This window comes from Schistocerca piceifrons, chromosome 1 (genome assembly GCF_021461385.2).
Source record: "Schistocerca piceifrons isolate TAMUIC-IGC-003096 chromosome 1, iqSchPice1.1, whole genome shotgun sequence".
Lineage (NCBI taxonomy): Eukaryota > Metazoa > Arthropoda > Insecta > Orthoptera > Acrididae > Schistocerca > Schistocerca piceifrons.
Window position 1 is genome coordinate 496,390,020 of NC_060138.1, and position 13,631 is coordinate 496,403,650.

At 40.2% G+C, this 13,631-nt stretch overlaps 1 protein-coding gene across 3 annotated transcripts in view; it reads left to right on the forward strand.

Annotated features, from left to right (window-relative positions):
- Positions 1-13,631, forward strand: part of LOC124795984 (neurofibromin) — a 489,110-nt gene that overhangs the window by 376,497 nt on the left and 98,982 nt on the right. The gene's annotated exons all lie outside the window — the stretch shown is intronic.

The window sequence follows — 13,631 nt, forward strand, 5'->3', positions numbered from 1 at the left end:
GGAAACCTCATAATTCCATCTGTCTCTAAAAACCTTGTAATTCCAGTAACCACTAACTCCATAATCAAAGAGAAATTTGAAAGTGCATGGATTTCTTAATCTTTCAAAAACTAGGCTTCTACTGTACAGTGACACATGCGGCAACTTTCTGTAGCACTTTATATTATTTTCTAAGAAACCATTTTTGTTTCTCTTGCAATATTTAGCAAAATGGAATTGAGAGGTTTTGATTGCCTGCGATTGATATGCCACTCTAATGGTACATTCAGTATACTGTTTAAATTGGTGTCCCCCAAAGGGAGGCAAGCCTTGGGCTGTCACTTGTAAGTTGTACGCATTGCTGGATTATATGTAGGATGTATCTTTAATATGTGTCACAAGCCTCTTGAAGAATAATAATATTAATTACTTATCACTCTGTAAACTAGAAATGCACACACACCATACACAGTCTTCCAACTGAATAGCAGGCTTTCAGAATATAGAGACGAAATTTATTTCACCAAGAGAGTATAACATCAATTGTTAGAAAAAATACTGTGGAAAATTGGATACTATGCATAAAGATTAAGAACTTACATATTATTTATGTGAATATACAAAAGAAAAGAGTAACAGGTATTCAAAAACAGAGAAAATCAAATGAGTTTCCTCCCAGAATATGCACTATGTTGTGCAGTAGACTCAACAGTTTGATTTTTGAGTTAACAGTCGTTACATATGTCACATATAAGGAGTTACCCAAAATGTCTGAGAATTACACTGTAAACATCATAAATCTGTACTTACGTCCTAATGCCCTCTGTCACCTTCAAAGTAGTCGTCTCGGCCATGTATGTAATGATTCCATCGTGTTCTCATTTTTGCAAGCACTCCTGGAAATCTGCAAGGTGAAGGGTGTTCAGAACCCATTGCGATTTCACTTGGATGTCTTCAGTCAAGTCAAAAAGTCACATTTTCAATGCGATTTTCATTTTTGGGAACAGGTAGGTGTCACATAGGGGCTACGTCTGGCAAGTAGGGAGGGTGGGGGGACAGATGCTGTGTTGTTTTTGGCCAGGAATTCATTCACAACAAGCAAAGTGTGTGCAGGTGCATTGTCATGGTGCACCAACTAGTCTTTTCTTTTTCAACAACTCTGCCATTTGCACCAAACATTTTCCCTCAGTCGCTTCAAAACCTTGCAGTAATACTTCCCGCTGACAGTCTGGCCAGATGGAACAAACTCATTATGCACTATTCCCTGAATGTCTGAAAAATTATCGGCATTGGCTTCATATTGCTGTGAACTTCAGCTTTTTGCGGCCTTGGAGGAGATGTTTTCCATTGTGATGACTGCTGCTTTGTTTCAGGATCATAACCGTAGACACAAGTTTCATCACTTGTTATGACTCTGGATAAGAATTTTGGACACTCTCAAACTTTTTGTTGCAGCTCAAAGCTCATCTGTATCCTGAGGTTTCATTGGTTGATGCTGAGAAGGCCAGGTACAAATTTTGCTGCAATTCGTCTCATGTTCAGTTCATTACCTAGAATTCATTGACATGTACCATATGCCAGCCAAGTCTGTTACAAACATTGCAAATTATCTGTCTTTGGTCTTCGTGAATTGTGTCACACACTTTCATGATCATTTCTGTTGTTGTGCATGTTGACAGTCGACCAGAATGTTTGTCATTTTCCACAGATTCTTGGCCTTCTTTGGCGCACATGAACCACTGAAATGTGTTTGCTGGACTCAGAGCACTCTCATCAAATGCTTATGTCATCATGAGGTGCGTTTCAACTGCAGTTTTGTTCAAATTGACACAGAATTTGATGTAAATCCATTGTTCCTTCATATTGTCCATTTCACAATTCACAGAAGCACTGAAAAATGTCCTGATGTCCACCACTAAAACTTACAACTGCAAGTGCCAAAGATGACAAAACTTTGTGCCACATAGCTAAGATGTGTACTTCGAAACATCAAGCGGCAGTATGTCGTACTGCTACTGGTTTGACCAGTACAATGAAATTCTTGGGTATTTTGGGTAGTAGCACCTTGTATATGACAAAGACACTGGTCTTGAAATACATTGGAAACTTAATCTTTTTCATGGTAATAATGATAGTTGATGAAGCCCTACAATGATCTTGAAAGTGACAGTGAATAAGTATTTGATGGTAAGATGGTCAAGAATGTATGAAACAATGCTTTCAAGACAATAACAAGGCATAGAGTGAAAGATACCATATGATTTTTAATTATGAGAATACACATAACAGGTGTGCCCCTCTAACTTGAGGTCTGAGTCTCCCTGGTCTTCGTTTGTAATCTCCTCCAATCAGAACTAAAACATCCTGAAGGTTAGGAATGCTTAATGTACTTAAAATGCTAAAAGGAAAACCTGGTAGAATGTAAATAATATAGAAATAAAAGTAATAACCAAATAATAGAGGTATTAGGTCATTGACAGCCACAAAAACATGCCTGAAAAGCTTTGATAGCTTTCAGATGAATCCTTTTTCAAGCTAGACACACACACACCTGTACTACTTCATCCAGTGTATTCAGTTGGCACAGTGTATAGCTGGACCCGCGCGCGCGCGCGCGCGTGTGTGTGTGTGTGTGTGTGTGTGTGTGTGTGTGTGTGTGTGTGTGTGTGTGTGTGTGTGTGTGTGTGTACTCTAGCTTGAAAGAGGATTAAAGCTATAGTACAGTCAGCAAGACTTGGACCCTGACAGCTGGAGCTGGCAGTGCTGATGGCAGCTTTCACTTGTGAAACACAGAGAGAGAAAGAGAGGGGGAGGGGGGGGGGCCCTCAAGATCAAGGTTGTCAGAGCCTAAAACAACACACAGGCATTGCCATAGAGATGCATAAAAAATTGTATTACATGACGGGTTGAGGTAAATGCACGAGCAGTCACATCAGGTCCACTACAGCTCTGAGGGATATTCTCTCTCTGGCTCTGCTGTAGTAAAATCTTCGGTCTTTTTATGTGGGCATTGATGATTCATTGCGTCTAGTATTCAGTGAGTTATTACCTTTACTGTTAAATTATTTATTTTTATCAGTAGTTATTGGAATTTTCCATTCTGAAGGCAAGGAAGTCACCTGCTTTTATAGACCTTGGAAGAATATTCGCAGTTTATTATTTACAAAAGTTGCAGAAGCACACACGCCAGATAGTTGTTGCTGCATTCTTAGACATCACAAAGGCATGTGACCATGTCCACATGCCACACAGTTATATGAAAATATTCAAGATGTGACGAAGTACCAACCGAGACCATCGTCGTGTTGAGGAACTAGAAGAGACGTGTATTCCAAAAGAAATAATAATCTTGATAATTTGAAATTGTAAATGGAGCCTAAGGAGCAAGCTCTCTTTTTAACATCTCTCTTTATAACTACACTGGATGAAGTAATATAAGCAGCAAAGAGGGCGCAGCACACAATGATCACCTTAGTGCGTAATGATACTGAGAGAGTAGAAATCCAGAGTAGAATGAAGCATTAAGAAATATGCTTTCAGAGAATTGATCTTACCATACTTAAAATGAGAATGGTTTGCTCGGTGATGAGTAGAGGACCTGAAACTGTTCTCTTGAGAGATGCAAAAAACACAAATAAGAGGCATTTAGCTGCAGACGGGCACACTGAAAAAGAACACTCAGTATTTCAGCATTTGGACAAAGTTCTTTAAACACACATTCACACAACAACTCTCTCTCTCTCTCTCTCTCTCTCTCTCTCTCTCTCTCTCTCTCTCTCTCTCTCTCTCTCTTTCTCTCTCTGTCCCTCCCTCCCTCTCTCTGTCACACACACACATACCACACACAGATAGCTTCTGACCTCTAGGGGTGGGGGAAGATGCTAGTGCTCTAGTGCTGCCACTGGGTGCTTGCAGACATTGTGGGGAGGCGGTAGGATTGCTGTGTGCAGCATTGGGAGACTGATTTATTTATTTATTTGGGTGTGGGGGGGGGGGGGGGGGGGGAGGAGGAGACGAGAGAAGGGGAAAGGACTATGTAGGTGCAGTGGCTTTCCTATTCTTCTGTCTGATAAAATTACCAGTGTGTCCCCATAATGAAGGAGGTGTTTAGCTTAAGAAGATAAAAGGAGGTCAATATTCTCCAAGTTGGGGACATGATTTTAGAAATAATGTGTACTATACTGTGAAAGTATGTTATGTTACATTTTAAAGACTTCCTACTTTGTTATTTACATAATCCAGTACAACATGAAATGTATCATTTATGAGGTATTGTTTAACTATTCAAGAGGGATCACATCCTCTACACTTGACTGTCATAACTAGCCCAGTATTTCTCCACTTTATCTTATTTTGTATGTAAGACTGTCACATTAACTAATAAGATAGTTTTACATACACTGCTAGCAATTAAAATTGCAACACCAAGAAAAAAGTACCCAGTATATTAGGAAGAATACATGATTAAATTTGTATGTGTTTTGGGGGTTTAAAAGATGTGAGATTTAACATGCAGAGCTGTAACCTCTGGCAGCAACAGTAGCACAAATCCGTCTGGGCATTGAGTTGACCTCAGCTTGGATGACAAATATGGGTACATCATTCTTTGCTGCTTCAGTTCTATGCCACAGTTCAGGAATTGTAGGGGCTGGTGAGTGGTAGTCTGTGTCTCTTGGCAACTCATCACTGATGTTTTTCAATTCCTGAAACATCTGGAGGCTGCTGGTTTGGGCAGTAGTCAAAGAGTATACTTAATGCAGACTGAAGGGACAAATGAATACCTGTACGAGGGCCAGAACTCGAACTGAAGTCTTGTTCTCTCAAGGCAGCTCGACTAACCACTAAGCCGCCCTAATACAGTGGTATTGCACGGCTGCACAGACTACCCTAGTATGCCTCCCACCTCAATCCAAATTCCCTTTCACAGATCTGCCCACTTGGTATTCCCCTTAAACTCAAAACAGCATTGCAGAGGTTCTCCAACTGTGCTAGAATAGCACCTCAGCATCAAAACTAAATGGAAATCCTGCATGAAATCCCGGCAGTTGCAGAGCCTCTACAGTGCTGTTCAAGTTTAGGGGGAACATGAAATGGGCCAAGGAATTTGGATTGAGGAGGCGGTGTGCTAGGGTAGTCCGTGCACTTGTGTGAAGCCAATGTCCAGCATGGCATCTGCCAAATGAGCGGGGGACCCAGTTTCGAATCCTGGCCACGGTACAAATTTTTTCATGCATTGATTCAGTGTGCATATACAGAGTGTCCATTTTAACTGAAGACATTGAACTATCTCAAACACTATACATCAGGTCAAAAAAGTTATAATTTCAATTTGCTTGACTTAGAGGAGGATATCTGATGATACCACACTTAACCCCTCCACCCCATCCTGTGCATGGGTGGTGGGGGCCAACTTTGAAATCTTCAATGGGAAGCCTCCCTTTTTTTATTGCAGATTACGATTCTATGACAAAATGTACATAAATTCTGTCCCAAGTTTTTCTTCATTTTGCCCCAGATGGCACTGTAATTGGAGGAATGTAAATAGGTACACAATCGTAATTTACGACATGCTACTCAATGGCCCTCAAATTTCCAATGGCACATGGTACCCCACCTCCATGCTCTGAGAGAAGGACAGGCCACTATTTTGTAACTTCTAATTGGAAACTCCATTCGCATTGTTGTATTCCTCCGACATATCAAACAGGGGACTACTTGATGGTCCACCGTGGCCGTGTAGCAAACTACAATGTATAGCTACAGGCAGTACACTGCGACCAGTGCTCATGTATCGTACAGACATAGAACAGATAATGTCTCTAAATATTACAATACTTGTGCAGTGTTTATTGCCTGCACACCTACATATCATTTGGAGAACTGATGTGCAAGTGGATGATGAATGGTGCAACCACAGAAGAAAAAACTGAAATGATCCTGACTTACAGAGAATGTAGGAGAGACGTTGAGGCTGCTGTTGCCTTGTAAAACGATAAACCACAGTATCATTAGCCTATGATCTTGCCACTGTTGTATTCCATTTGACATTTCTCCTTCTTACACGAGGTATAACATTCAAATACAATTTCTGAGTGATAGACCTTCTGCTTAATCCTTCCTTATATTAAAAACTAATGACTTGCCCCAGCTTCACATGGCTACCACTAAGTATTTATAGCCAGATGACTTGTCTACCATAGTGCAAATTTTGTTTATGACTGCGTGGAGTTATGATTAAAATTCTGCTAAGAACAGTGACCACTTGCCAGCTGCCTGACTCCAGCACCAGACCAGTGAGAGTTACATTTTCTGTGTAACCTTCTCCCACGTTTATTACCATAACATCACTGCAAAGTGTGTTCTGCCAAGCAGCATCATTAGGATGCAGTCACTGCCAAACAACATTAGTATGAAGCACCCTCTGCCATCATAAAATCGGCACTTGGGGCCCTCTGCCTCATAACATCGATACAGAGCACACTCTACCACTTATAATCGATACTGCACTCCCTGGGCCTCATTACATGGTACAAAGCATCCTTGGCCACACAATATTGGTAAGGAGTACTCTCTGCCATGTAAAATTGATACAAAGCACCCTGTGTCATGCAACATTGGTATGAAGCACCCTCTGCCATGCACTATCAGCATGGAGCTCCCTTAGACATGCAACGTGGTACAAAGCACTCTTTACTATGAAATATTGTCATGAAGCACCTTCTGCCACGAAAAATTGGTAATAAGCACCCTCCACCTCACTGCATTTGTACACAGCATCCTCTGCAACATAACATCATTAAAAACCACCCTCTGCCTTGTAACATTGATGCACAGCATGTAACTTTTGTAGGATGCACCCTATGCCATGCAACTTTGGTATGAAGCATCTTCTGTCACAGAATATACGTACTTACATCATTTGTTGTGCACAATCAGTACAGAAAATCCTCTGCATGTAACATTGGTACCCACCTTACAGCAGTGCCAGGCCATGCAAGCTACTGGGGTTCCAAGGATTTCTGCCATTCAGTTCTAGATGACAATGGCATGGTCTTCACAGTAGCACTTTAATTCATCATAGTTCAGAGAATTTGCACAAAATATTTATCAATCATAGACACAGATCTTCACCAAATAGCAGAAGCTGTCTGCAGGCACACACAAAAGAGAGCGAAAAATTTGATAACTTTCAGAAGAAATCTTTTGACAAGCAAGATCATGACAAACACACACATTGGCACCTACACTGTGCCTGCTGGACACACATTGTTGGGGTTGCAGTTTGGCAGGTGGGCTGGGGTGAGGTTGTATCGGGACACACTTGTGTCCATCTGGCACGAAGTAAGTGTGTGTGTGTGTGTGTGTGTGTGTGTTTATACTCAAGCTCGTCAAAGGATTTCTTCTGAAAGTAATCATGAATTTTCATTCTCTTTTGTGTGTGCCTGTCGACTACTCAACGCTTCCAGTAAGTGATCACCTTTACTCTGAATTATTTACATTCTGCCAGAAATTTCCTTATACACAAACCTTCCTTGCAAAACATTGTATCTATTAGTCAAAACCATGTCAAAATTCGTACCGTAGTTCCTGAGATTAGCCTGTACATACAGGCAGTACTATGGCAGGAGACTACAGTTTATATATTTACTAGCTACACGCCCTGCTTCACATGGATAGCACAAAATGTCTCTGGCCAAACAACATGCCTGGTGTAGTGGTAATTTTATTTATGGACATTGTGTAGAACTGTACATGAAATTCAGAGAACAACCTTAATCAAACAATGGAAAATCTGCTATACAGAGAACAACATTAGTTAACTGAATACCATCACGTTCGTATAACTTAAATGATTGAAGCAGCACATGCCAGAAAACTTCTCAGGAGACGTAAATATTATCTTCTCCATGTTTAGTTGGTGTTTGTGGTGATATTTCATGCCAATTGTGGGAGCACATCATAATGTAATTAATCTGCTTACTACCAGTTAAATATACTATGCAAATCATGTGATTGGATACATATTTTAATTAGTAGCATATTCTGTTCTGCAGACTGGCTGAGTGGATTATTTATCAAGGGCACAAAGCCAATAAAATGAAACAGAAAGAAAAAAAAAACATGCTTAATGTAAAAATGTGGTCCATGACAACACTCCTATTATAAAGCTTAGTATGCACTGATTTGCTGTTGAGGCTCATTGCTGCAACTCCCTTATGACAGTTCTGTTGCTCCACTGTGCATTAGAATCATGTTCACATCCATCTTTGAATCGAGAAAAGAAGAAAGCTGAATGTTGAGTCATCTTCTGTGCTTCTGAAAAACCTTCTTTATGGAAATGAAGCGTCCCATGCTGAAGTAGCTTTTCAGAAAATGTTTCACTTTTTGCATAAGAAATTGAATACAACAAAGTTTGGATTTACATGGTATGCAGTTGTTCTGAAACAATTGCAGTCAATTGGATATGACAGACAATTTATGAGTCCCTAACTAGTTATCCATCTGGGGAAAGGAAACTTGTAATCCAGAAAGTGCTTCTCTTCTGGCAGATCTCCACATCATTGAGAGGTGTATGCTAGGTTAAAAAGCAGTATAAAAAATAAGGCCCAGTCGAAATGCGATCTTGCGCCTTTTGCTTCCCAAGCATGCACTTTAGTGCTAGACCATCAAGCCTGATATCGAAGTTGGTCAAGCTTTGCCACTCTCTTGAGTCTTGAGTCACTGCTGCTGTCTGGAGTTGTGGCAGCAGTAACACTAGGTGGTGGTGGCATTGTTTTCACATTGGTGGGGGGGACTGTAACTCATCATAATTCAGACAATTTCCACAAAATATTTAAAAGCTATGTACATAAATTTTCCTCATGCATCACTACATCTATTAGTCAAAATCTTTTCAAGAACCCTATAGTTGTTCCTGACATTAGCCTGGATATACAGACTGAAGTGAGCAGGCAAATTCACTTTATATATATGGAGCAGAAATAGATAGTTAGATACATAGATGTAGATGAGATTGCGCCTACTTACTTTGTGTGGTTGTACTGAAACACTAATCATTTGCATATCCCAGTATGCAGTCCACTTTGTGCTAATTGATGCATATTCCATGCCGTCTTCATGGTGTTGCAATTTTGATGGCCTACCATGTAATTCATTTCTATTTATATTATGATCATGCATCCTTAGTAACTAATTTTGTGCCGTGCTATGTTGTTACTGAATTCAACATTGCTGCTGCCTTTGTTTCACAGTGTTCATGTGTTGAACTGAACAAAAGTGAAGAGATCAGAATATATTTTATTAATAACAAGTTTAAGATATTTAATACATACACAGGCAGTGCTATTGCATCCTCTTAAATGTCTGCATTGTTAACTACTGATATACCATTAGTTGTACTTGTATTTTCTGCAGTCACTTATATGTTGATTCCAGTATGTTTTTTGATGTTCACTTTTATATAAATTCTGACTGGTGGTTCTTATTTTGTGATTATGTTGGGAACTGTTTGTAGAAAGATAACCTGTGGTTTTCTTAATGTATATTTTCGTTTGCATTGAGAGCAATTATTTATAGTTTTATATAATGAGATTATCTTTCAATATACTTATTATTATTATTATTATTATTATTATTATTATTATTATTGAGTCCTCTCTTGTAGATAGAGAATCATTTCTATGTTTTCTGTTGTCCATTCAATGTTACAGAGTTGTTTCTTGTCTGTGTACTCAGTATACATAAAAATACTGCCTCAAAAAAAAGAAAATGAGGTGACTAATGTTAGTAAGGAATTATTTGTCATAGTGTATTAGTCCACAACTGTTTCTAACCTTGAACTGTGTGCTTACACTGTGTCAGGTTTCATAAAAGTTGATTAACTCATTGGCAGCGACAAACAGTTAACTATAAACATCCTCTTGAGCTGCAATGGAATGCGAAAATAACAGAGCACCAGTACATCCTCATAGAAACAGTATGCAGGAATGGTTTTTACAGCAGAAGGAATGAATTCAGGCATGTGTCAATCCAAATGGGTCCTAATTACATTAAAATAAATAGTTGAGATCAAAATAATATTTCTTTATTGACTGGTTTCAGCTTATATACAAGCAATCTTCAGAATTTCTTGGCCCCCTATGGTTGGAGCAGGCCAAGAAATTCTGAAGATGGCTTGTATATAAACTGAAACCAGTCAATAAAGAAATATTATTGCGATCTCGACTGTTCATTTTAACATAAATATAACATTTGGTTGCTGCTCTCCATAGACTAAGTTGCAAAAATTTATGAACAAATGGGTCCTAATTTAAATTGCCCATATTTAGTAACTACATAAACTTGCAACATTAATTTCCATTTCAGAGTCAAGACCACGCCTGTAGTGAACAAATTGTCCACTGACACTTGTTTCAGCTTAATATCAGTATTTAAAAAAATGTCGTGCACTAACATGTCATGACAAATAACTTCTTAGAGATGCAGATAATCTCTCTTTTTTTTTTTTAATCAAGATCGTTTCAAGCAAATACAAAGTATGAGTTGTCATTCACAAATAAGAAGACCCTATAGGCACAAAACACTGAAGAAATTTGTATTGGTTTGCATTTTTGCATGGATGTTCCATTTTTATTCATAAAAATATAATGTAATATGATAATTGAAAGCATTTTTTGGGACACAAAGTAGTTGCCCTAATCACTGGGCTATTTGAGCATGCCTCTAGGTGTGCCACAAATATTTCACCTTCACTAAAGTTGCCATCTGTCATTCCCAAACAGTACTACCAGGTTCTCCTATGGGGTATGTGAGAAGAGACCTTTGATGCAGTTGAGTCAGTGGACTGTGGCTTAACATGCCACAAGGATGTATGTGAAATGAATTAAATGCAGTATAAATACGGATTTGTTACATAGCAGGTTCAGCATATCTAAACAATGGAAATGCCGTGTGGCTAGGGCCTCCTGTCAGGTAGAAGACTGTTCGCCTGGTGCAAGTCTTTTGAGTTGATGCCACTTCGGCGACTTGCGTGTCAATGGGGATGAAGTGATGAGGATAAGGAGAACACAACACCCAGTCCCTGAGCGGAGAAAATCTCTGACCGAGCCAGGAATTGAACCCGGGATGTTAGGTATGACATTCCGTCGCGCTGACCACTCAGCTACCAGGGGCGGACATCTAAACAATTAGGACAAATTTCACCATGACATTGCATCTTTTTATTAACTCTTCGTTCCATTCATTCCATTTCAGCAATTTTAATCAGTTTCATATACCACTTCTGGTAGGCTAAGGAATAGTCGCACACTGATGCCAGCAGTATAGTGATTAGCAAAGGCCATCTTTGCTTTTAACATTTAGGATTCAGCTCAGTAATAATAGAAGTAACAGTTTTGCTATTCCAATCGTTTTGTTTTTCTTGTAAATGGTGCCTAAATGTTAACTCTGAGTCCAAGTTAGCGAAGTATTTCACCTATTTAATCTAGTGGCTACTATGTCTATAAGGTTGATCACTTCTTTGTAAATTACAAAACTGTTGCTTCTCTGGATTAATTTTTATTTTATTATGTGTACGTCATTTCTCCATTTCATTTTGCTGTAACTGTAGGCTCCACATGTCATATGATGTCTCCAATTGATGAAAAATGCTGTATTGTCAGTGTGCTGTGAATTGTGTTATTCTTCAAGAGGATATCATGAATGTTGATACTGAATGATCTCAGAGAAACAACAAAACTTCAGGGATGCCAGTTTCTGCCTTTATTTATTTGTAAGATGTTGCTGCCAAGCCTTATTATAAATAAAATAATTTCCACTTCTAAGAACATTGCCACTGTGGACACAACTAAGCTGAAGGTTCTAAAATATTTTCTGATAATGGGAAAGGAAGAAAGAAAGTTTAGGCTTTATTGTCCCATCAGTGACAAGCTTGTTAGAGAAGGAAGACAAGGTCTCTGATGTGAACTAGTCAAATCACAGAAAACCTCAACCTGGATGGTCGAGTGGGTATTTGTACCGCTGCTCTTCAGAATATGAATTGAGTGGCTTACCACTGCACCTCCTTGCACGGTTTCTGTTAATGGATACTTCAGGATTGAAATCATAAATGAAAATAAAGAAAGGCAATCAATTATTTGTAGATGATAGGGGGATAACACATAGACAGACACAGCAGCACAAAAACAGTACTAGCTTTTGACAATGTAGGAAAAGATCAACACACACACACACACACACACACACACACACACACACACACACACACACAAGCAAGCACACCTCATGCACTGCCAATTCCAGGATCTAGGGCCAGAATGTAACATCACATGGGTTGCAAAAAGCAATGCAGAGGGGGTGGCGAAGGGGAAGGGATAGTAGTGTACAGGTAGGGAGAGAAACGAATGTACAGGGACTAGACTCCAACAGGCACAGTGTCAGGAGATTATGGGAAGTGGGGAAAAAAGTACAAAAAATGAGAGGAGCGGGGAAAGATGGGTGGATGCTGTGGCAGAGGGCTGTAATAAGCAGGGTGGGAGATGAGAATGGGGAGGAGATGATAGGACATACAGTGTGGAAACAGTTGGGTGGATGGTGTGAGGACAGTATGTTACCATAGGTTGCGGCCAGGATAGTTACGAGAGCGGAGAATGTGTTGTAAGGATAACTTCCATCTGCGCAGTTCAGAAAAGCTAGTGGTGGAGGGAAGGATCCAGATGGCTCAAGTAGTGAAGCAGCCATTCAAATCAAGTGTGTTGTGTTCAGCTGCATGTTGTGCCACATGGTGGCCTACTTTGCTCTCGGCCACAGTTTGGTGGTGGTTATTCATCTTGGTGGTCAACTGGTTGGTAGTCACACCAATATAAAAAGCTGTACAATTATTGCAGCAGAGCTGGTAAATGACATGGCTGTTATTACGCATGGCCTGGCCCCTGATGGGATAGGATAAACCTGAGACAGGTCTGGAATAAAAAGTGCTGGGTGGGTGCAGTGGGCAGGTTTTGCACCTGGATCTTCTACGGGGATATGATCCTCGTGGCAAGGAGTTGGGATTTGGAGTGGCATAGGGGTGGACTAGGAGGTTGGGTGAGTGATGGAACACCACTTTAGGAGGGGTGGGAAGTATCTCATGTAGGATATACTGCACTTCGGGTCACAATGATAGGTAATCAAAGCCCTGGTGAAGGATGTAGTTCAGTTGTTCCAGTCTGGGGCGGTACCGAGTTATCAAGGGGACACTTCTGGTTTTTCAGGTTGGCAGGAGAATTGGAGCTGTGGGGGAAAATGGCACAGGAGGTCTGTTTGCGGACTAGTTCTGTGGGATAGTGGCTGTCTGTGAAGGCCTTCTACATGCTCCCCAAAATCCACATACCCAACAATTCTGGAAGCCCCATGGTTATTGTGCCCCCACCTCCAACCAATTGTCCATAATCTAGCCCACCACATCAAAGACACAAACCTCTTCCTTCAATGACTCTCCACCATCCCCACTCCTTACCTCCTGGATCCCTACTTGTCACTGTTGATGCCACCTCCCTATACTCTGACATCCCTCATGGTCATGGTCTTACTGCCATTGAACAATACCTTTCCCAGCATCATTCAGACTCCAGACCCACTACCTCATTCCTTGTACAACTTACTAACTTTATCGT